At 39.3% G+C, this 24,561-nt stretch overlaps 1 protein-coding gene across 1 annotated transcript in view; it reads right to left on the bottom strand.

Moving 5' to 3' along the window:
- The window catches only part of GALNT13 (polypeptide N-acetylgalactosaminyltransferase 13), a 544,730-nt gene extending 529,326 nt beyond the window's left edge, over nt 1–15,404 (bottom strand). Inside the window, exon 1 of the mRNA XM_045867449.1 lies at nt 15,341–15,404. The gene's annotated coding sequence lies outside the window, so the exon portion shown is untranslated. The remainder of the gene's footprint in view (nt 1–15,340) is intronic.
- Between the last annotated feature and the right edge of the window lie 9,157 nt (nt 15,405–24,561).

Below are 24,561 nucleotides of genomic sequence, written 5' to 3'. Positions count from 1 at the left end.
CTTTGCCTAGGTGGAGTTGTACCAACCCTTGCCAGGGGGCTGGGCTCATTGTAAGGTGCTTTGGGTTGCTCTATCTGGCTTTTGTTCCCTGAAGGCTTTTCGCACTGTTTTAGAGGATGGAAAAAAAAAAAACTAATAAATGGCAGCACCCTGATCTCCAGCCCCAGACCTGAATGATCACTTCCCCCACTCTTCATCCATCCTCAGGGAAAAGCAGTCAGTCCCTTTTGTGTGCATCAAACTCCTGAGACTCCTGCAATGCATACCTGCACCAATCCTCCCAGGGGAAGGAGGGGGTCTCACTGTGCCCTGCCACTCCCTGGGCCCCTGCTTGGAACTATTGGGGAATAGTTGCTCAGTCATGTGCACACCTGTGCCACTCCTCTCAGGGGAAGAAGAAGGGTCTAACAGCGGTTGTTGCTTGTTGGGTCCCTGCTTGGAGAGCGGTCAGTCGATCTTGCTGCAGTTCATGGTTTACGGCAACACCACGCTGAGAGGCCATTCTGGGGCTCGCTAATTGTAGCTGGCTTCCCGGCATCAATGTTTGGAAACTCTGCTGCACTCAGGCACCCCCATTCTTTCTGAGACTCTGAGGATCCTGAGACCACACTGTCCCACCTTGGATTCTGCCCTGTTTTGCCACCTGAGCACCTTCTAGGCAGAGAAGTCCCTCACAGGCACAGACTTCTAAAAGTTCTGATTTTGCACTCCACTGCTATATCACTTTTTGGTAGCCAGCTTACAGAGGCTCCCTCCCCCCGAGGTTTATTTTCTGATATATCCCCTCAGATTCATGTCTCTGCACCTCTTACCTTGCAAAAAGTGGTTGCTTTTCTATTTGTATAACTGCAGCAATTCTTTTATTAGATCTCAGGTTGAATTTACAGGTGTTCACAATGATTTGATAGATACCTAGCTCAATTCAAGGGACTGGATAAAAAGAGGTCCCCTACTCATCTGCCATCTTGCCTCTCCTCCAGGTCTTCTGATCTTAACTCCAAGATCTTCTCTATTGGAACAGGCTGCTTGATCATTAAATTAGTATTTCAAGTCTTGTAAATAGAGAAGATCCCTTAATTATTGCTGTAAACATCTGAAGTTCCTGCCTACTCTGAAGCATTCTCCTTGCTTCTGTTAAGAGCACAGTAATTTCCTTTGGGAAAGCATCTCCCCATATTTGATAATATGTATTTTATATTTTCTTTTGTGTATTTACCATAAGTTCTTGTTTTGTGGTTACCAAGAGGTTCACATATATCATTTTCTCTATATAATAATCTATTTTAAGTTAATGGCAACTTAAATTTGAACACATTCCAAAACCACAATTTTACCCCACCCCCAGCACAATTTATGTCTTAATGTCACATTTTACATCTTTGTATTTTATGTATTCTTTAACTAATTATTGTGGCTTTGGTTAACTCACTACTTTTATCTTTTAACCTTCATACTAACTTTACAAGTATTTGATCCATTACCTTTCATATATATTTACATTTTCCAGTGACATTTTTACTTTATATTTTCTTCTTGTTAATTAGCACCATCATTTTCAGCTTAAAGAAGATCCTTTAACATTTCTTATAAGAATGATTTAGTAGTGATGAATTCCTTTGGCTTTTGCTCAACTGGAAAACTCTTTATCTCTCCTTCAGTTCTGAATAATAATCTTGCCAATTAAAATTCTCTTGTTTGGGAGTTTTTTTCCTTTCAGAACTTTGAGTGTGTCACGTGACTCCCTCCTGCCTTGCAAAATTTCTGTTGAGAAATCTGCCGATACTCCAATGGAGTTCCCTTATATGTAATAATTTGTTTTTCTCTTGCTGCTTCTAAGATTCTCTTTTTAAATTTGATATTTTAATTACAATGTATCTTAGTGTGAAGCTTTTTGGATTAATTTTCTTTGGAACTCCCTTGGCTCCCTGGACCTGGACGTCTCTTTCCTTGCCTAGATTAGGGAAGTTTTCCGCCATTATTTCTTCCAGTAAGTTTTCACCTGCTTTCTCTCTCTCTTCTACTTCTGGGACCCCTACAAAGCAAATGTTATTCCACTTGATGTCCTACAGGTCCTTGGATCATCTTATCTTCTAATTCTTTTTTTCTATTTGCTGCTTTGTCTGGAGGAGTTCTATTGTCTTCCAGTTCACTGACTTGTTCTGCTTTATCCAGCCTGCTTTTGAGGTCTTCTGGTATATTTTTTTAGTTAGTTACTGTATTCTTCAGCTCTGTGACTTATATTTGGTACTTTCTTATATATTCTACCTCTTTGCTGATGTCCTCACTGTGTTCATCCATTCTTCTCCAGAGTATGGTAAGCATCTTTATAACCTTACTTTGAATTCTTTACCAGGTAAATTACTTATCTCCGTTATCATTAATGTCTTTTTCTGAGGCTTTCTCTTATTCTTTGGTTTGGAACATATTTCTCAGTTACCTTATTTCCCTTAACTCCCTGTGTTTGCTTATATGTATTAGCTGAAGCAGCTGCCTCTCTCAGTCTTGAAGGAGTGGTCTTGTGTAGGTAATAAACTTCTCATCCAACCTTGCCCTAGCTTTTGCTTGTCTCTCAAATCCTTGATTATCTAAACTACCTAATTTATTCTTGATATGCCCCCATTTTTGAGGGTGTGGAAAGAGCTGTCAGTTTTCCAAGGAGAGTAATCTCATTTAGCACCGAGTTTCAGACTAATTGGAAGTCAGACCCTCACACAGTAGCTTTGGAAGTATGCAAATATATGCAGTCCCAATGGGCCACAGTTGTAATCCCTGATGGCCTCTATGCCAGGAGATCTGCAGGTGTCCCTGGAAAACAGTTATAAAAATCAGGGCTTCAGATGAGTTTATAAGTTCCTTTCTGTGAGGCCTTGTTGAGCTGTAATGAGGCCAAGAGGGAACACAAGGATGGTATTTCCCTGTTTACATTTCCTGGGAGCACTTCCTTAAATCTATAGATGTTCATGAAACCTGAAGCATGTCCCTCTGGTTGAAGCTTCAGACTAAGAAGCCTTTTTCACAGGAAGACTGCATTTGTGTTTCAGTCTGCTCTCTGTGCAATGCCCTGAAGGTGGTGGCCTGCCATGACCTGCCTTTCCAAACGTTGCATTCCCATGGAGCTCAGGAATGCCAGTCCCCTTGGCCACTAGGGTCAGGCAGTTAAGAAGCCTCCCCTTTTATAGACTGCATGCATCTCCTGGCTTAGGGGCAGCTGGAGAGTACAGGGGGTAGGGCACACTTGTTGACTTCAAAAAGGCAGCATGAAAATGTCTGTATGTGTGCTCATGGTCTTTACAAATACAGTGGGAGAGTGTTTTGTCTATGCACCCTCGTTGCCTTCAGGCTGGTAGTAGAAGAATGCCATGATCACTCACACTTGCCAGGCTCAGCCAAGAAGCAAGGGAGTGTCACAACCACCCAGCTAACCAACTTTAGCTAGGAAACAGGAGAATGCCACAATTCATACTCACCTGCCCCAGCCAGGTCCAACCACTCATGCTCCCTGGCTTCTCAAGGCAGGATAGCGCCATGACTGCTAGCCCTTGACTGACTTAGCAAGGCAATGAGAGGGTGCCATGTATGAGCTCACCCACCTGCTAGCAGGGTAGGTGGAAAGTGCAAAAACAGCATTTGTCAGCACCTCCATCTCTGGGGAGAGTTCCAACTGTCCTCTGTCCCTCCAGCAGATGCTTTCAGATCAGCAATTAAATATCCTTCACATGCAGTCTAGGTGCTTTTCAAACTGCTGTTTTTTCACTGGGTCTGAGGTGAGTGAGACTAGACATGAGCCATTTAAAAAGAAAATATCAATTTCCTACAGTATTTTGGCTCCCTTGGACATCAGCCCCACTCACATTTTGGGGGCTCATCTCTTTGCTGTGGATCATGGGGAGTTGGGGTGCCTGATGTGAGGCATCAACCCCTTGCTCCTCCAGGAGAAGTGCTGCACTGGTAAGATCCCTCCCTCTTGTGTGGGGCCATGCTAGGGTGTGGTTTCTGTGACATCAGGTCTCTGCCTCTCCTCCCTTTCTCAATGTGGTCTTTTTATCCTCTGATGTAGAGAAGAAGTTCATCTAGTTTTCAGAACCTTTTCAGAGGGAAATGATTCATATATAGCCAAAGATTTGGTATGTCCATGGAAGGAGGTGAGTTCAGGGTCTTCCCAGGCAGTTTCCTCTGCCTTGCTTCACTCTATCCAATTTGTAACAGTCTGATATCTTTTTGACTCTTGAGGTTTCAAAAGAACATATAATAAATAAAGGTATGTATCAATACTTCCTCTTAAAATGGATACTTACCTGTTTAAAAGTAACTCCACTGACCTAGAGAAGCTACGCTAAAAACCCTTAAAATGAAAAGAAACCAAGAGCAAACAAAATTATTACACTACTGAATATCAACATAGTCATGATGGCAACAATGCTGCCCTTAATGATTCAGACAAGGCTCTCTGTTGAAAGAAATGCAAACTGCACATCTGCATAGGTCTTAAGGTACACAGGGTAAGAGCAATACTACTGAATTCATGTTTATGAAATGCCTTATACTCTGTCCTTCTTGTGGAGAATGAGACAACTGATTAACATTCTCAGAAAAAAATATTTATTGAAGTTCAAAATTATTTAATGAGATAGTTGCAAGTCTCTTATATTTGTGAAAGTTATTTTTCCTTACAAAAGGAATGGAAATGATGCATACACATTATCTCACTTGAATTAGAACTTTATATAGATAATAAGAATTTGTGCATTGTAGAAGCAAAATGGGCCTATTGTTGTCTGCAACAGCAAATGAAGTGTCTCATAACTGGCAATTCAATGTGTTAATTCAGCTGCACCATCCAATTACCTACGATTCATCTCAACTTAGAGCACAACAATAAAACTCTTTAAAAATCTGTGACAAAAATGTCTGCTCTACTTTTATCAAATAGGAGAAACACTATCCAAAATCAGGGAGTGAAAGCCACAGAAAATAAATTATTAAAATTGCTCATTACAATCTATCAGTTAATAACATAATAAATTTTTGACATGAAGTCAATAGCCTAGAGTTAGTAATAAAACACATACTGGATGTTTTATATGGAAAATCTGACCAAGAAATATGGAAACCGTGTGGCAACTGAAATTGGCATCCCTTCAAATAACACAGCATTCCCTCGGAGTCATGGGCCGGCCAACTGCCAACTGACCACAGGGCCCAAGCACACAATTCTAAAAGTAGACAAAGGTAATGAGATGTGAATTTAGTATCCCAGCCTCCTGCTAAATGACCCAGATGCAAAAGCTAGAGCATCTGTCTCTTACCTACTCAAAACTAACTGATGAAATAAACAGCTCTTTTTTAATTTTTTTTAACAAATCAAGAGCCACTAATAGTCTAGTCCTGCTACATGTGGATTTATTAAGCCATAGAAGAAAGACCATTTAAAGGAGAGACCACCATGAAGAAGGATGAAAGGAGAGGAGGAGCAAGGAAAGGATATGGGAGAAGAAAAAGAGTACTGAGAAATAAACACATTATTTACTTAAGAAGAAAATACAGAGGCACACTGACAACCTATAGGAGAGGTGTAAAATCTGAACCGTATTCAGGGACAGTCTGGCCTCTAACATTTTTCAGGACAAACGACATATAGTCCCATTTGAGACTGAACTATCAAGAGAATCAAAGAAAGATGAGCCTTGTGAATTCAGAAAAAAAAGAGGTGGAATTTACTGCCACAAAAAGGAAAAACTGTACAGTCTTGATACTAAGCTAGTTAGTAACCTCATAAACCTTCATTTCATTTATAGACTCTGAAAACAGCATTGTTTTTAAGTGCAAATTTTAGTTTTTAAAAAACCAGGCAGATGGAGTGACTCATTATTGATGCTATATAATTTAAATAATTTACATAATCTAATCAACTATCAATCTAAAATAGTGCTTAATTTTTTAAAGACTAAAGAAAAATCATTAAAACACTGTCATCATGAATTAAACAAAAATAGTAAGCAATAGAAAGTTGCTGAAAATCAACTAAAGGTCAGAAAGAGAAAATGTATTGTATCAAAGATTAATACATCAGTTCTTACAGAATACTAATTACAAGTTAGTAAAGATATGCCATCATATAAAAAACTTAAAACACTTGAGAAAAAAAAGCCAGAAATTTCAGCAGGATTTCCCCAATCCTTTCATAAGATTTCTTAATGTAATTTAAATGTTTTATCAGCAATATCACAGGAAAATAAGCTATTTCTTATTAGATCAGTTACAGGTACATATCTCAGTTATGGATTAAGGTCTATATAAAGAAATCTTATTTACTTAAGGATTTAATTATTTTTCTATATGTTAATTTCTTCTTATTTTGGGGGGTAATCTGCAACTAAGTAGAGACAACATACTTAAGAAATCCATTCCAATTTTTCCACATTTATTGTCTCCTTCATAATTAACTGTCTTTCTTAATCCAGTGCTATGACTTCTGAAACATAAACACTTTTGTTTCCCACTCTAGAAATCTGATTTGTTGGTCAGGTTTTCTTCCTTCATTTTTAAAGGCAAATCTTACTCAAATAGGAAACAAGACCTAGGAATCTGAGTTCCATTTTCAATTCTGCTACTTCAAGCTTTGTGATGGAAAGCAAGTTGTTTTATTAACCATTTTGTTTCATCAAAATAGCATAGTCCTTGCCCTGTCACTCATCAGCTTAGTCTGGGACAATTTACTTAACCTTTCTGTGTCCCAATTTCCTTGTGTGTAAAATGAAGGTACTAATAAAACCTACTTTGGAAGGTTGTTATGATGAAATGAATTAATATTTGTAAAGCACTTAGAATAGTGTCCAGAACATAGTAACTTCTATCTTTTTTAAGGGAAGAAACATTCTACAGTAATGTGAAGCTATTTTAAATATTACATAATGCTGTTTTTTTTTTCCAACTAATCTACCCTAGTTAAAATTGAATGATTTCTATCAAAAGGAATCCACATGCCTATTTTAGAAAGTATAACTGTTCAAAACCAGAGTAATAGAAGTAATATTGAAAGTAATATTGATAATAAAAGTAATATTGATAAGTAATATTAAAAGAAACTGCTCTGTTTCTTAAATATGTAGACATGGACTTGATGGTTCAGTCTAATTCTATTTGCTCCCCTTACAGATTATTGGCCCTTCATACTTGTAGCAGTCAACATTTTTATTATTCCCAGGGTTATCTGTTTTAGGTTCCAGGTCATAACTTCTGCCCATTTTTACTATTTCTAAAATAGTTGATTACTACTTTCTTTTATTGTTAATAGTCACTACTTTAAAAAGCTCAGAATGGAAGAGGATCACTGAGCCCGAGCAGCTTGCCCAGAGACTGCATTCTGACTTCAGATTTGACTCTATTTTTCCTTGAAGATCTAGGGCTATTTTATATTCTTAGTATTTTGAAATTTGGGCATCACGAAAATGAAATCAAATGCACAAACATGGTTACTAGGATTCTAGCATTTCCTATGATAGTTCAAGTCCCTGAATGTTAAAATGTGTGTGGTTGTGAAGACTCCCTGACATCTGAAGTCCTATGAACAAACTCTGTAGAAAAATATGTATTAAATTGTTTTAATAGCAATGTGTCATTGTAATTTATGATATAAATGAATGCACAATTTAAAAAATAAGTGTGGGTGTGGAGAATAAGTCTGGCTGTGCTAAAAACTACTATTTTTTTAATAAATAAAAATTAGTAAATAAATCTTAAAAATGATGAACTGGAAGTAGATCAGTTGCTTGAAACCTCACTGTATGTTAGAATCATCTAGAAAAGTATTTATAAAAATAGAATCTGGGGGCTACTGGGTGGCTCAGTCAGTTAAGGGCTGCCTCCAGCTCAGGTCATGATCCCAGGGTCTGAGATCATGATCTGAGCTGAAGGGCATCTGGCTCCCAGCTCAGCAGGGAGTCTGCTCTCCCTTTGCCTCTGCCCCTCCCCTGCTCCCACTTATAGTCTCTCTCTCTCTCTCAAACAAATAAATAAAATCTTAAAATAAACAAATAAAAATAGATTCTGTAAACCCATCCCAGGCATATGAGAATCTGTATCGGTGGGATCTGACAATCTCTATTAAAATAAACACACACACACACACACACACACACACATCTCTTTAGGTAATTTCAATGTACAGACTGGTTTGTTAGCAGGGACACTAAACAATGCCTTAGGTCCATTTAGCTACATTTCACATACCCCCACTGGCATTTTTTCCCTCTTCAATGGCCCCAATAGTCTCTACCCAAAGCAAGTTGGCATTTAACAGCCTTGGTCAGTTTTACAAAAGCAGTTAGAAGTTTATCTTCGCAATTTTCTTTCTTACCTAAAGCAAAACCTCTTTGTCCTCACCAAGGCAAAGAAGTGAAAAAGGAACAAAAGGATCCCTAAAGGCTGGAAAGCACAGGTTTGGGGGAAGGACAGAGGAATAAGTTCTTGAGACATGCTCCTTTATTTCTGCCTGGCATTCATCTCTTGTCCCAGGACACAGATTGGCACCATCTTAGTGACAGTGATTGGCGGTTAACCCCCATAAAGGAACAAGTCACCTCCAATTCTCTAATCCTTTCAACAAACACTGCCACAGTAAACTGAGGCTAGAGCAATTGCTGGCATCTTTCCTGGGTCCAAATTTTATTGCCCAGGCTGGCGACTGGCAAGAGAAAGGAACGGCTATAAGGGTTGTGTGTGTCTTATTAAGTGATGGATATGACTACCATACTAGCCTGTGCTGTCTATGGGCACAGGGTGCACAGGGAAGATAAGCTATTACAGAGGTTCACATTGAGATGGGTTCCCAAGCACAGACTACAGAAGATGGTGAAATAAATTACCAGACTGTGATAAAATTTTCATCAGTCTTTGTTAAATTAGAAAAATAAGTGCAATGTAGAAAAACGCATAGAAAGCTAAATTTATTCTAAGAACTATATTTTGATATTCAGTTCTGCCATCTTAGCTGGTGTACAAATGTCCACTCTTTTATAACATGATGGTGACAGTAGACTTTTTAAATCATTCTTACCATACAAAAGAAAACGTTCACATGGAGGTTGGCACTCAATTTTTTTAAAAAAATTTATTAATCAGTGAAAATATCAGACTGAGAACTACTAGAGTACTGGCTTCATATATAGAAAGAACTGATGTGATCCCTCGTGCTAAAACGTATTAGTTGTGTGATTCTGAGTAAGTCCTCATTTATACAATAGGGACAATATTACTACTTACTGCTCATATGGTTATGAGGATAAAATGTGGCAAGACATATTAGATGTTTACTTATCCACAGTACAAGGACAAAGTAAGCACCCAATAGATTTTAGTTATTTTCTCAATGTGTAACTCAATTTGCCATTTTTAACTGCTTCATAAATAAACTGAAATGGCTGTACCTTCACATAGATTTGTTTCCAAGTATTTGTTCCCATTTTTCTTTCATTAGATTAATGGTAGTATTGCAAAAGGGTCTTGATAGTCATATAAATCTCATCCTCTCCATCTGAAACTATTATATAATAAAAATCTCAAGAGGAAATTAAGTCAGTTATTATGCTTCTGATCTACAAGAACATAATCCTCCCCATATGTCAAAATCTATTTTTTTACAAAAAAAAAAAGAGGTGCTGTGCTTATAATATAAAGGCAATTAATATTAGGCAAGAGATTAAGTTGACATTTACTACTATCTCTGAGGTGTAATTTAGATTATTTTGAATATGCAGGCTTTACTTTAAATTCTTCTGTTTACAGTGGCTACTCAGCACTTGTATTATGATCACCAAAATGCCAACTAACAGTTTAATCACACTTCCTATAATGTTCTACAAGAGCTTAAATAAGATTTAAGTGACATCAATGTAGTTTAATGTATCAGAGTCCTAATTAATTCCACATCATGTTAAAACCCTGATATACTAGATCTTGGACAGTTCCCACCTATCTTAACAGTAAGCAGTTCTAAAAAAAAAAAAAAAAATACAAAGGAAGTCTGAATATTTAATATGAGCAGCATTTTAATTTTCTCATATAACCATATATATGATCACAAATGTGTTCATATCTATGATGTTAACAGTCACAATTTTCTCTACATCCCTCTCAAGCTATGTTGGAAGGATTAACCATTAACATGGGACAACTTTCAACAACTGATATTTTGTATCTTGCTCTAGGTCTATTGTGAAGGGTGGGCAATTATAGTAGGATAAACATTAAGAGAGAACCCAGGAGTTCATAAGGACAATAATTACATGTGTACATTTGAGTAAAGTTGGGCCCATAGAGAAAAGGCACATCTCCCTACTTTCACTTACATTTTAAATGTTAGGCCCCAGAAATCTCTTAATAATCTCTAGTTAAAATTTTTCAAAGTTAAGATTTCAACTTAAATAAAAAGGTCCTGACTCATAAAGAAAATAAAATTAGAAAACTCATAGCTAAAAATGAATTTTAGCTAATTCATTTACAAGGGAATAGAAACATACATTCATCACACAGCTATCTTTAGCCACCTGTAATTATTTCCTGGTGATCAGGCAAAGACCCATTAAAAATATTTTTATAATATTAAAATTAAATTTTTAATTAAAAAATTAAAAATAATTTTTATAATATACTACATTGAAAGCACACACACAGGTTTAAATCTGAATCCAGGAGAAACAAGTATCAAATAAATAAAGTCCATTTTATTTATATTTTGCTCTAAAATATAATTGCTTATAACGCCCCAAATGGATGACCAACTACTGAATTAATGTGTGCATTCACTCTCACAAATTTCTTTGAATTTTCTAAGTATTAAATTTCACAACAGAAAGCTGGAATCTTCAAAAACACGTATGTCTGTAATTGACTAGCAGATGTCCTTAATTAAACAATGTGCTTTAAGATAGAAATTGTAAACAGAAGTCTAATCTGGGGGTGTCTGGCTGACTCAGTCGGTAGAGCATGAAACTTGATTTCAGGGTTGTGAGTTCCAGCCTCATGTTAGGTATAGAGATTACTTAAAAATAAAACCTTAAAAAAAAAAAAGTCTAATCTGTTAAAATGACAAATGGTTTATCAGAGCAGACAGTAGATCTTTAAATGTGATTTATGTGTTTGAACATATACTTAGTATGTATGTGTGGGAGGGGGGGTGATATTAAGAAAGGCCATCAAATGGATAGTCAGAGTCAATATGAGACTTGATTTGATGTTTCACATGTGTTTATTCTGATGACAAGAGCAGAAGGAAGGATTGAGAATTAAAACCCAGTTAAAATTCTCTGAATAATTAGCATATGGTCACTCAGGCTTCAAAGTAGTGATCCTGCAGGCCTCATTAGATTTAAGATGTGTACATGTTCCTACTACTGATGGCAATGCAAACCCAAGAAGGTGATATATTAAAAGTCACAGTCAAGAATTTCTTGTTTAGGGGCCCCTGGCTGGCTCAGTCCTTAAGCATCTGCCTTCGGCTCAGGTCATGATCCCAGGGTCCTGGGATCGAGCCCCACATCGGGCTCCCCACTCAGCGGGAAGCCTGCTTCTCCCTCTCCCACTCTCTCTGCATGTGTTCCCTCTCTCGCTGCATCTCTGTCAAATAAATAAATAAAATCTTTAAAAAAAAAAGCTTTAAAAAAAAAAGAATTTGTTTATTGCAAGAGGTGCCACTTGAGATTGTGATATCTAACAACACCAATAAAGGACAAAACTAGATACTGTCCATTTTCATAAAGCACAATGAACACTTATCAAAGACATGTAGTACTGTTACTTATTTCACCTAATGGACTTTATTCATACTTTATTCTCAATCATATTCCTTACTTTCACTTGGTGTTATTCAGAAACACCAATATCCTCTTCACTTGTCCAACCAGAAAGAATAAAAACACCCATGTATTGCTTTCTCTCACCCTCTCCCTAAAATGCCAAGTTTAAAGAGCTGCACAATCTCTATTCCATGGAAATGTTCCTGTTAGAACTACCACTTCTAAAAAAGAAAAGAAAGGAAAAAAGAACTACCACTTCTAAAAATCAAGTAAGCAAAATGGAAACATTGTATTTCATTCTGACAAAATTGGTCAACGTGAAATTAATGCACATAAAGTTAAAAAGCTAAATATGCCTCAATATTATCAGTAAGAAATCAGAACATATCTCAACCAGTATCAGACTTTTCACCTTCACTGTATCTTTGCTATTTTTAAATATAAAACATTGGGTACAATGTCAGGTGATCTATAAGTAATATTTTTAAAGCAAAATTGCCTTTGAACATGCTCCTGTACAATACTCATGTAAAAATAAATCCCCAACTGCTTTAAGAAGAGACTACCCTATCATCAAAAAAACAATACTGAAAAAAAAAAGACCCAAAAACAAAAACAAACAAACAAAAAAAAAAAACAATACTGCAGCTTATGAATTCCTACTAGTACCTTGTGTCAGGAGGACTACATTTCCAGATACTTTGGCAAATTCTCATATGCATGTAGTACCACACTTCTCATATATATTTGAAGCAGTAAGGAAGCCTATAAATTATTTAAGGCAAGTGATTCAGTTTGCAGATTAATTTATAGCCCCCAAATATTTTAAGCTGACAGATCTGCTCTTTATATTAAAAGAGATAACTTTTCGCTTGTGAAAGACCACACGAAAGTATTCACTAATAAATGATGTCATGTTCCAGTTTACTTTCAGGTAGGAAGATTAAGAGATGCCAGCCATCTGAGCCTCTAAAATCATTTCTTCAATTCTGCAGTGACTTGTTAAAGAGCATCAGCCAAGTTAAAGACTTGCAGAGAGGGGCAAATTCAAGCAGTGAATAAACCAAAAAAGGGACAGGGCGCCTGGGTGGCTCAGTCGTTAAGCGTCTGCCTTCAGCTCAGGTCATGATCCCAGGGTCCTGGGATAGAGTCCCACATCGGGCTCCCTGCTCGGCAAGAAGCCTGCTTCTCCCTCTCCCATTCCCCCTGCTTGTGTTCCTGTTCTCACTATTTCTCTCTCTATCAAATAAAAACAAAAACAAAAAGGGACAGAAGAGTCGTGTTTCAACATCCCTTCTACTAGTCCTCAATTCCCATTCATAAAAGACTAAATGAAACAGAAAAAAAAAAGGGGGGGGAGGTAGAATTCAACTTCTTTTACGTAGGCTCATTAGCATAGCTGGATGAGTTCAAAGCCCATAATTAGCTGCATGCTAATCACTCAACTAACAAGTTTTTATTAAGTATTTACTAGTTTTCTCACACTGCGCTAGGGTCTGCATATCTGAAACAGCATCCGGTTCCACTACGCACTCTGGAATCCAGAATTAATCTACACCAGCAGCACTGTACCTCTTTTGCAAAAGCTTTCTTTTCTTCCTCCCCAAACCTGATCTCAGACACAGTGCCTCTACTTAAGCAAGCAGCTTAAGCCCTGGAATGGGATGAGCATCACACAGAGAATTAAAAGCATTTATTTAAATAAGCAGGAGCAGCCAGAGAAAATTCTCAGTGCAGTTGAAGGTGGGCAGGGGCATAAGGAAGAAATGTGAAATCCTGGCTTGTGGCAAACAGTGCAGAGAAATGCACATTTCTCATGTTCAAAGCCTGCCTTAGGCTATGAAGATTCTCCAAATCTATCCATCTGTGAAGTCGCTCAAACAGGGTTTCAATATTAAGATTCTAATTCTGCAGGAGAGGAGGAGTTTGTAGAGATCGGGAAAAGGGAAAATTAGTAATGCAATGCAAAAGTCAAGATGAGGAAAAGGAAAGGATGGGTGAAGGCAAGGAAAATAATCTGGGAAAGTAAGAGGTCCAAAATATGTCACCAAATAGGGTGACCTTACTTTTCACTATTCTGAAACAAGCTGGTTTCTTTAACACTAGAGGGCATGAACACAAGTAATAGCGCGCGCACACACATGCACACGCGCGCGCACGCACGCACGCACACACACACACACACACACCCCGGGACGGTAAGGAAGCAACCCTGAGCAAAGGCAGCCTTCATATAAAACTAAAGATCTGAGGGTCCGAAGAAAACCCGAAATTTCAGGCGTCTAGGGTATCCAAGTGTCTTTCCCCTGCAAATAAAATCTCTACGCTCTGTTCCTGGGAACAGTGACCACGACCTCTCGCAAGGAAAACGCTCAAGGATTGAGTGTTATGGCAGTTTAAAGCAAATAGTCTCCAATGCTCCTCTCCTCCGCTAGCAACACCTTTGCCTCACGAAAGCTCCCGCCCTTGCGAGGTTAGTTTTCCCTGGATCCAAAAGCTTCATCCATCTCTCCTCCTGGGGCTACTTGTAAAAGCTGGAGATGTAGACTATCTACTAGGAAATTCAACTGATCATAGTCAAATAACGGAGTGAGGGGAGGGGCGCCCGCAGCTTTTGCTACCAGCAGCCTCAGTGCGCTCGGGTTCGAGGCCGCGCAAAGCTGGGAGACTGGCCCTTGTGCCCCTCATTCAGCCCCTCGACTCCAGGAGAGCCCACACAAGGGCATCCGCCGCACACTCTCTGGCTCTGAGTAGGGAGATCTCTGTACCTGGAGATGCCCAGAAGGTGGGTCGGGCCGTGCTCCACTGGCCAAGGCGCCTGAGGATCTGGAGGACAGGAGAGGCGAGGAAGGGAGACAGAGATAGGCAGCAAGAGGCAGAGAGAAAAGAAGAAGAGACAAGCGTTAAGAGACAGAGTAACAGGAAGAGACATCCCAAGAAAGACAAGGAAGAAAAGAAGGGGAAAGAAACAGACCCGGAAGGCGCAGGGGGAGCCAGAGTCAGAGAGAAAGTCAGAGAAAGAAACTGAGTCAGAGCCAGAGACGCACAGAGAGAAAGAGAGGCCGAGGGGCACTGAGAGAGAAAGAAAGGAAGGCAATCGTCGAAGAAGACACCCAAGCTCCAGAGCGTCCGCGGTGTCAAGCCGAGGAGAAGCGTCCGCGCACAGCAAGCCCCAGCCGCCCGCAGCTGGTGGGAGAAAGTTGCCCCGCCGCGGAGCGCCACCAAGGCGCAGAGGGTGGCCAGCGCCCCGGAGCTCAGCCGAGTAGCGGAAAGAGCAAGGTAGAGGGCGGGCGGCGGCAGAAAGTTCCGCGCCTCGTGATCCTCCCTCCGCACCTGCAGCAGCAGGCGAACGCGCTCAAAGCGCCCAGGGGGCCGTCTCGCCGGGTCCGCGGGCGCCCCGGCCCGCCGTCCGGCCCCGGGCGCTCGACTCCGCGCCCCACACTCGCTGCAGGACTTTGCGGCACCCACCCGGGCACCCTGGCCACCCGGAGAGGACTCGCCCCAGACAATTACGAGGAAGAGAAGGGGAGCAAGAGAGAGACGGAGACCTGCTATCGTGGCCAAGGATCCCGCGAAGAGGGAACGGCAGTCCACACACGGGATTCAGCTTCCGACCAGCCCAGCAGGCGCCTGTCGGCCGCGCCGAGAGTGCCGGGTGCGCCGAGCCCGCGCTCACCTGGAACCCGCGCCGGCCCGCGAACGCCGCGCGCAGCCCCGGCTCCCGCCCGCGCCTCTCTCTTCACACTTCCCCCGGAGCGGAGCAAGCTGGCTCCGGCCTGGGCCAGCCCCAGAGAGGCGCCCTCATAGCGCAGCGGCGGGCTAGAGGGCTCCGCGAGCGCCGCGAGAGCGGGCGCCGAGGCCGAGGAGGCGCAGGAGACCGAACGAGGGCTCCTAGTTCATTGTCACCTCGGCAGAGCCGCCTATGCCGCCGCCGCTGCCGCCTGGTCACTTCGCCCCCGGCCCCCGCCCCCCTCCCACCCCAACCCTCTCCCTCCCAGCCCCACCTCCTCGCACGGTCCCTCCCCCTCTCGTAGCCCCAGCCTGGAGGCCTCTCACTGGGCTAGTATCATTTACGTAACCAGCACCCCCCAGCCCTCCTCCCTCCCCGCTCCCGCTCCTCCCTGGGCTAGGGCGGTGAGCACCGAGCGCGCTCCAGCTGCTCCTAGAGCTGCCGCTCCAGCGATGTGCACAAGTCCCGCGATACTTGGCAGGCACGGCCCCCAAGAGCAACTGTGGGGTCGGCTCCTCTCCCCTACAGAGCGCTTCGTGACCCCTGGCCATCCAGGTTTCCCATGGTGCAAAAGCCGGCTTGCATCCACGGTGTTAGTCCCGTGCACCAGCGAGCCTCTTATAGGGATGCTGGAGGGTCGGGGACTGCCCTCGGGGAAAAGCTGAGGCAACCCCACCCCCGTCGTAGTCTCTCCAGTGGAGAAATGATGCGGGGACTTGAGGTTTCAGAGCCTTGAAGCAGAAAGGACAGACAAGAGTTTGGCCCCTTGTCCATTACAGTTCTTACACCCTGACAGCATCCTAGTGTTCTGGCTGGCGACAGCTGCTGCCAGCTTACACATTGTAAGAGAACTGGGAACGCAAAACTCTTCCTTGTGCTCTTAAATTTTTTAGGGAGAAGTAAAGACAAAAAGTGGAGCTTTGAATTCCTTTCTCAGTCAACAACGTATGGTCTTTGACACATACACACGCACACACCCTGAAGTGCCTGAATGCTTGCATTTCAAAGTAAAGTTAATGTGAAGTCATTTCTAAGTTAATGTATGGTGTAGCAGAAAGTCTCTGGTACTAAATGAATTAAACTGTATGTAAGGATCTTAGAACAATGCCTGGCACAAGGCACAGACTTAAGACTCAGATATTATTACCATCTGAAGACTTGGGACATATTCCCCACTGCCATGTGGGAAGTACTCTTCTAGGAAATTGGGATTACTGAGTTCAAATCCCTGCTTTGCCATTTATTCACTGCTGCCTTTCTTTGGTCTCAGTTTTCTTACTTGTGAGAGTAAAATTGGGGTCATTTTCTCCTCTCCCAGTGTCACTTCACCTGTCTTAGCTCCCTCTTCTAAGTTTATTTGGCAAAACTGAGGGAAGATATAGTAGCTACTTCAAAGATATTAAGAGCCATGTTGTACAAACATATTATTTTTATCTAGAATGTCAATGACATTCTTGACTATACTCAAAAGGAAATTTCTAGAACTGTTATCTTTATATATTTCATGAATCAATTATTATCTAAATTGGTATGATAACTATACTTAATATCTTCTTACATTGTCCATCCTGCCACCCCTTCCAACTCTCAGTAATGGAGCATCTACCAGAGGTATTCTATGTATGTGTGAGAACACAGGATGCCACTCATAATACCAGGGACACTCTGGAATTTCTCTCTATTGTTCCCTCATATGAGTCCCAGTTCTGCCATCAGGCTACCCACCTCTGCATGGCAAATGCTATGGGCCAGCAAATAAAGATTGGGGTTCTAATGCTGACATAGCCACTTACCAGACATATGGCCTTTGAAGCCATATAATCCCCCATTCTTACATTCGTGATCTCTTAAAAAAGTAGCAATGCTATTTTGCAAGTTTTGTGCTAATATTTAACTAAAGCAAGAGTCATAATTCTAGTGGGTAAAGATTGAATGTTGAACAAGATATTTCTGTAGTCCCAAAGTATCTCCCTGGGTATTTTTTTTTTTTTTAAGATTTTATTTGTTTGATGGGAGGCAGGGAGAGAGAGAGAGCATGCACCAGTGAAGGGGCAGAGGGAATCTCCAGCAGACTCTGCACTGAGCACAGAGCCCGATGCAGGGCTTGATCTCAGGATCCTGAGATCATGACCTCAGCAGAAACCAAGAGTCCAATGCTTAACCACCTGAACTACCCAGGCACCCCTCTCCCTGGAAATTCTTAGCTTTTGCTTTATAACAAACCATTCCCAAACTTTATGGCATAAAATAATAAAACATCTATAATTTCTCAAGGTTCTATGGGTTGTCTGGGTAATTATCTCCTCTGGATGGCTTAGTTTGGGCTGAATAGTCTAGGATGGCCTCACTTGTCTGCTGGTTGTCAAGTTGATTAGGGGCAGGGCTCAGCTGGAATGTTCATCTTTGTTCAACCTGCTGTCACCCTTCAGTAGGTTAGCCATGTTTTCTTGAGTAATGATACTTCCAGGGTTCCAAAAAGCAACAATGGAATACAGGCTCCAAGACAGAACACTTCTCAAGATTATGCTGACACAAATTTGTCAATGTCCCATTAGCCCAAGAAGATTACATGGACAAGCCCAGATTCAAATGATGGAGTAATATATTCCATGTCTTGATGGGAAAAACTGCAAAATCATATGGAAAAGAAGAATGCATACACAAATGGGAAGCACTTGAAACCATTTTTGTAATCTGCCATAGATTCTTAATTACCAGGGAATAAAAAAATAAATCCAGACATTATCTTAACCAAGTGATCAAGCTTAAAATCAATAATGGTTCCAGGTGATGTCATGAGCCTCATGATGTGCTGCATGAAAAAGTACACAATGTAATTTGTTTAGTATAAGACCAAAAAAGCATAATTGATTGTAACCATGAAAAAAAAGCAAAAGACAAATCCAAATTGAGGAAAATACCATAAAATATCTTGTGTCTGTACTTTTCAAAAATATCATTCTGATGAAAGTTAAAGAAAGGCTAGAGAACTATTCCAGACTACAGGAGATTAAAGAGACATGACTCCTAAATGCAATGTGTAATCCAGAATTAGTTATTGGACTGGAAAAAATATATATTATTGGGACAATTGGCAAAATATGAAGTCCATGATATCTAATCTATAGACCTTTTATGTTAAATTACAATTAATTTTACATCAATATTAAGTGTCCTAATTTTTATAATTTTACTATAGTTACTGTAATAAAATACTTTGGGGTAAAAAGGGCATTGTGGCTGCATTTTATTCACAATCATTCAGAAATACCTACAGAGAAAATGATGAAGGATATGTGATCAACTTTTAACAGTTGGTAAATTTGCATGAGGAATACCAGGGAATTTTTTTGTAGTAATTTTGCAACATTTTTAAAGTTTGACTTTATTTAAAAAATGAGAGGAGAAACAATCTTTGCTTATCTTACAAGAAGAATAAATGCAATAATTTATGTGACTGAGTGTTGAAAGTAAAAAAAAGTTTATATTGTACTTTTTTCAAATAGAAAGCTAGGAATTTATCTTTAATCAGTGAAGACTTATTGAAAGTATTTGTTTAGATAAATGGGATGACCAACATTTTACAAGTAATCATTTATCAAACATAAAGTGATTTAGATGGAGAATATACCAAAGACAGAAATTCAGCAGGTACACTTGACCAACCTGTGATTAATCAAAGCCCAAAAGGAAAACAAAGGGTGATGTTATCTAGAGAGGAAAGAAAAGAAAAGAAAAGAAGAGAGAGAGAAAGAAAGAAAGAAAGAAAGAAAGGAAAGAAAGAAAGAAAGAAAGAAAGAAAGAAAGAAAGAAAGAAAGAAAGAAAGAAAAAGGAAGGAAGGAGGGAGGGAGGGAGAAAGAATAGGAGGAGAGCGAGATTACTGAAGTTAAATTGTCAGGTCTTGAAAAATTATTAGCAATGAAGGAGAAGGATAAAAGTGTTACATTACTGTGAGATTTTAAAATTGGGTGAGTAGAAGAATGGAGATGCCATTATTAAGAGATAGAGAGAGCAAGAACTCTGTTTTCTAAAATAAAAATCTAAAAATATTTCTTACAAATTATAGTATTTTGGTGGATTCTCATTGTTTTTAGGAAATCGTCTAAAAGCCTTAACAAGTCCTACAAGAATCTTTATACTCTGGACCCTGCTTATCACCTTAGTGCAATACAATGACTTAAGCACTGGGGTAGGTACTAAAACATACAGAGGAAAACAAAAGATAGCCCTCATGAAACTTGTCCAGTGAATATGTATTGAATGTTCCGGGAATACAACAGTGAGACTCCACTTTCATGAATGCTACATTTTAGTGTAATATGTCCTAAACAAAAAACAAATATGTACTTATGTCAGATGGTAATAAATTCTCAGAAGAAAAATGAAACAGGCTAATTGCTAAGCTTTCCAACTAGTGTATCAAAAATTGTTAACAGATATCACATGTTGTATTGACCACCTCAACCATCAGAAGTGGCCAAGTAGGGTGGCCTCAAGTTGCCAGAGTTCATAGACAAGAAGCTTGTTTAGGGCTCTTTGTAGGATGGCCTGAACAAGTGGAGTCTGAGTGTGTGTCCCATTCTTCCTGAAGGTGACATAAAGAAGTTTCTACATCTGAACATCTACTTCAGTATTCAGCTACAGACTCAGTGGTCTGCAAGGGCTAATGGAATAGTTTGAAGATTTTTAGTTTAGGGGCCAAGAAACATTGCATGTAGTTCAAAATGCAGCCCATTGCAGATGGGGGGAGCAAAGAACTCTAGGCAGGAAACTGTAGAGAGCATACCTTCAGTTAATGACCCAAAGCTCTAGCAACATAAATATACAATAATTCTGTGCCATGTGGTGATTTGTTATTTTTGTGGTAGCCATGTCAGCTGCAGATTGAATGCTCTAATAATTCTTGAGTATTTTTCAAATTTAAGCTTTATAGTTATTTTCAATTTTCTGATAAAAATTTTTAATGGATTTGAAATCCATTTATATCCACAAAAATGCAAAATCACAACTGATAATGAAAGAAAAATAGAGTTGATATATTTTAAATACCACTTTAATTGACAAATATTTTGTCATAAAAATAAAGGTATAAAATGTTTTACACCTACTTTGTGCAAACATTTTCTCACCCTTGATGATAATTATTATATCATCATTTAAAATGTCATGATCAGGAAATATAGCTATTTCAAATATAAAATCTGTTATTAAAAAGTTAAGTTCATGGAGGCAAGACCTCATTAAAATATTTTTTAAGATTTTATTTGGAAGTCTTACATGATTTACTAGACCTTATCTTCTTTAATATATTATTTTTATAATAGTTTAAAAATATGAGGGAAAGGTAATTAATTTTTAACCAAGCTCCATACTTACATACTCATATTTGCTCTAGTTTATCTCATGATCCTCTGCAGCATCTTAGCATCTAACACAGTTTCAAATTTACATTTTTCCATATTTGTGTGATTGATGTCTGTTTTCTCCAATATACAATGGGATACACCAGAATAAAGTGTAGTTGTATGGGAACAGTGCAGGTGCAAAGTTGTAGCTTCACTCTAAGCACAATACCTGTTGTAAACTTTAGTTAAATAAATTAATTAATCCAACCATCTATTAACAAATGGCTGAAACTTGCATGTGAACTTTCATCTTTTTCATCTTTCCTTTCCCCACTAAACTTTTCCTTTCTTTGTGTTGAATTCTTTTCTTTTTTTTTTTTTAGATTTTTTTTTTTTATTCATTTGAGAGAGAGAGAGACAGACAGAACACAAGCAGGGGGACAGGCAGAGGGAGAGGGAGAAGCAGGCTCCCGGCTGAGCTGGGAGCCTGATGTGGGGTTCGATCCTAGGACATGAGATCATGACCTGAGCCAAAGGCAAATGCTTAACCATCTGAGCCACCCAGGCACCCCTGTGTTGAATTCTTGATTGGGCAATAATAATTAGTGCCAAAGAGTTAGAGGAAATGGGGCACCTGGGTGGCTCAGTTGGTTAAGCACCTTCCTCTTGGTTCTGGCTCAGGTCATGATCTCAAGGTCATGACATCCAGCCCCGCATAGGGCTCCACATTTGGCGCAAAGTCTGCTTGCTCCTCCCCCTTTGCACTCTTTCTCTCTCTCAAAAAATAAATAAAACCTTTTCTTAAAAAAATTAGAGGAGGGGCACCTGGGTGGCTCAGTCGGTTAAGCGTCTGCCTTCAACTCAGGTCATGATCCCAGGGTCCTGGGATTGAGCCCAGGTTGGACTCCTTGCTCAGCGGGGAGCCTGCTTCTCCCTCTCCTCCCTACTTGTGCTCTCTCTTGCTATCTCTGTTTCTCTCTCTTTCAAATAAATAAATAAAAATCTTTAAAAAAAAAATTAGAGGAAACTAATTTCAGCTCACAATAATTTTCAGCACCACGGAGAGCGACACATGAGCGTCTCCCAACCAATTTTGTGGCCATGCCAGCCTATGCTAGTATTTAGCATACATTGACAGGAATAAGTAAATAGGTAGAAAGTAGAACAATATGTAAAAAACTAACTATGCTACTATTCAGCATTCATAAACAAAGATAAGTAAATAAATGGATAACAGAATATGGAGAAGCATTAGCATTCACATAAGGGAATGTGGTTTTGCTGTCACTTAACATCTCTATATCTCCATTAAATCAAAAGGGAAATATGAAGCAAATGTTAAACACCATCAGAGTTCAAAGCATAAAACAATGACATATCCACTACCTCAAGAGTTTTTTACTTACGTATACCATATGGATATATATATTTCTAGAAGGTAAATCCCTGGAAAGCAGGGGCTCTATCACTGATTCCCAAGACTGAATATAATGTTTGGCAGACAACAGTCATTTATTTATTAAATATACACATTAAATTATATCATCCTGTAAATAATATTTCACTTGCTTATTAAAACTCACGAATTATCCATTATTTTGGCAAAACTACTTATACATTTAAGAATCTAATAATTTTTATTTAAAACTTGAGTATGAATGCTTGTCAAAAATAGTTATAGAACAGGTAAACTTTATTGGTTATCATATTTTATTTTTTTTTTAAGATTTTATTTATTTATTCATGAGAGACAGAGAGAGAGAGAGAGAGAGGCAGAGGGAGAAGCAGCCTCCCAAGGAGCAGGGAGCCCGATGTGGGACTCGATCCCAGGACCCTGGGATCATGACCTGAGCCGAAGGCAGACGCTTAACCATCTGAGCCACCCAGGCGCCCTGGTTATCATATTTTAAAACTATATTCAGAATATCAACTTCTTGTAATGAAGGATTTTCCAGTGTATTTTAATTAGTTGTTTGAAGCTTTACTCATAAATCCAACATACTAAAAAATGTAACAACCACAAAATCCTTAGTCAACAAATAGCTACTAGAGCCCTCTACCCCATCAAGGCACAAATGTAGAGGTCATTGTCTAATAGAATTAAAGGAAGTGAGATATAAGGAATAAAGAAATGTATCAAAGCCACGTTTTAATTCTAATATTTAAAAAGAGTCCCAGATTCATATGAAATTTTCCTACTCAGTCTTACTTTTCTTCAGCTATCCCATTCAAAGAAAATTATTTATGTTGCTACACAATGTACAAAATTTGTGTGTACTGGACAATTTTAACAAGGTAAACTCATAAATTACCCAATGTTTAACAAAAACAGGAAGTAGAAAGTATTAAGTAGAGTGTCACAAATCTCGGTTTTAGACTCTAAGTATCTAATTAGAATCAGGATGAAAAGGAAAGAACCTATTTCACTTTAAATCCATCTGCACTGCCAAATTGATATGAAAAGGCAATTACCTTAACATCAAAGGACAGAAGTTTGACTATCATTTGGAAAAGATGACTACAAGTAACTGAAGAATTTTCAAAACTTATGTAAATAAAGGGAGAGGGGCGCCTGGGTGGCTCAGTTGGTTAAGCGACTGCCTTCGGCTCAGGTCATGATCCTGGAGGCCCTGGATCGAGTCCTGCATCAGGCTCCCTGTTTGGCAGGGAGTCTGCTTCTCCCTCTGACCCTCCCCCCTCTCATGTGCTCTCTCTCTCTCATTCTCTCTCTCTCAAATAAATAAATAAAATCTTGAAAGGAAGGAGGGAAGGAAGGAAGGGAGGAAGGAAGGAAGGAAGGAAGGAAGGAAGGAAGGAAGGAAGGAAGGAAGGAAGGAAGGAAGGAAGGAAGGAATAGAAGCATGGATCTGTTTCTCAGCACTCAAAAACACTTTGATAATTACTCCAACATTTTCAAATTCTGAACTTTTCCTTATAAAGCATTATGGGAGATAGTTCCTATTTTACCACAATATTTTACCTTTTGTCAGTCCAATTTCCAGATTTTCAGAAGAAAGTATTAAAACCCTGAATAAGTTAATGTATTGGCATGTAATTTACTTACTCATTATTGAGAAGTAGATTATCTAGGACTTCTTTCTCCCACTTTTTTATCTATCCTCAAACTACTGAGTTTTTGTTACCAGTGCCAGTGGAAAGAGGAACCAGTTTTATACATACAAATTATGAACTTCATCCAAGATATACCATACTACAGAACTATCTGAATAGAATTCTAAGCCAATTATTCTATTAATAATGAATAGTATTACAGCATTTACTACAAGGCTTTTGCAAAGTCTTCCATTAGAAAGTATAGAAGTGATGATTTCTAGATTTTAAAATAAATGTGCACTCTTTAAATACAAATTTATATGGATATTTCAATAACATTTAGAAAGTGTTCCCAAATTTGCACTTTATAGCCACTATCTGTGGTTCAGAGTCATTTTATGTTGCTTCTCTTTTTCTATCTTAATGCTAAGCAAAAGCTGGACAGTGTTTTATTCACCTATTTCTTTTGTCCGTTACTAACCTCTCATATTTTGAGGTAAGTTTCAAAGAAAAATAATGTCAAAAATAGCTCATTGGGGGCTAAAAGAGCAGTTTCCTGTTTGTTTCTTCTGTTTCTCAATTTGTCATATTTTAAGACTTGTACAGGAAAATGAAAGCTGGTACCAAAAGATGTGGAAT

This window comes from Mirounga angustirostris, unplaced genomic scaffold, assembly GCF_029215605.1.
Source record: "Mirounga angustirostris isolate CCGP_5_RB_7025 unplaced genomic scaffold, mMirAng1.0.hap1 SCAF_3, whole genome shotgun sequence".
Lineage (NCBI taxonomy): Eukaryota > Metazoa > Chordata > Mammalia > Carnivora > Phocidae > Mirounga > Mirounga angustirostris.
The sequence above is the reverse complement of the archived record's forward strand: the minus strand, read 5'-3'. Positions and strand labels throughout refer to the sequence as shown.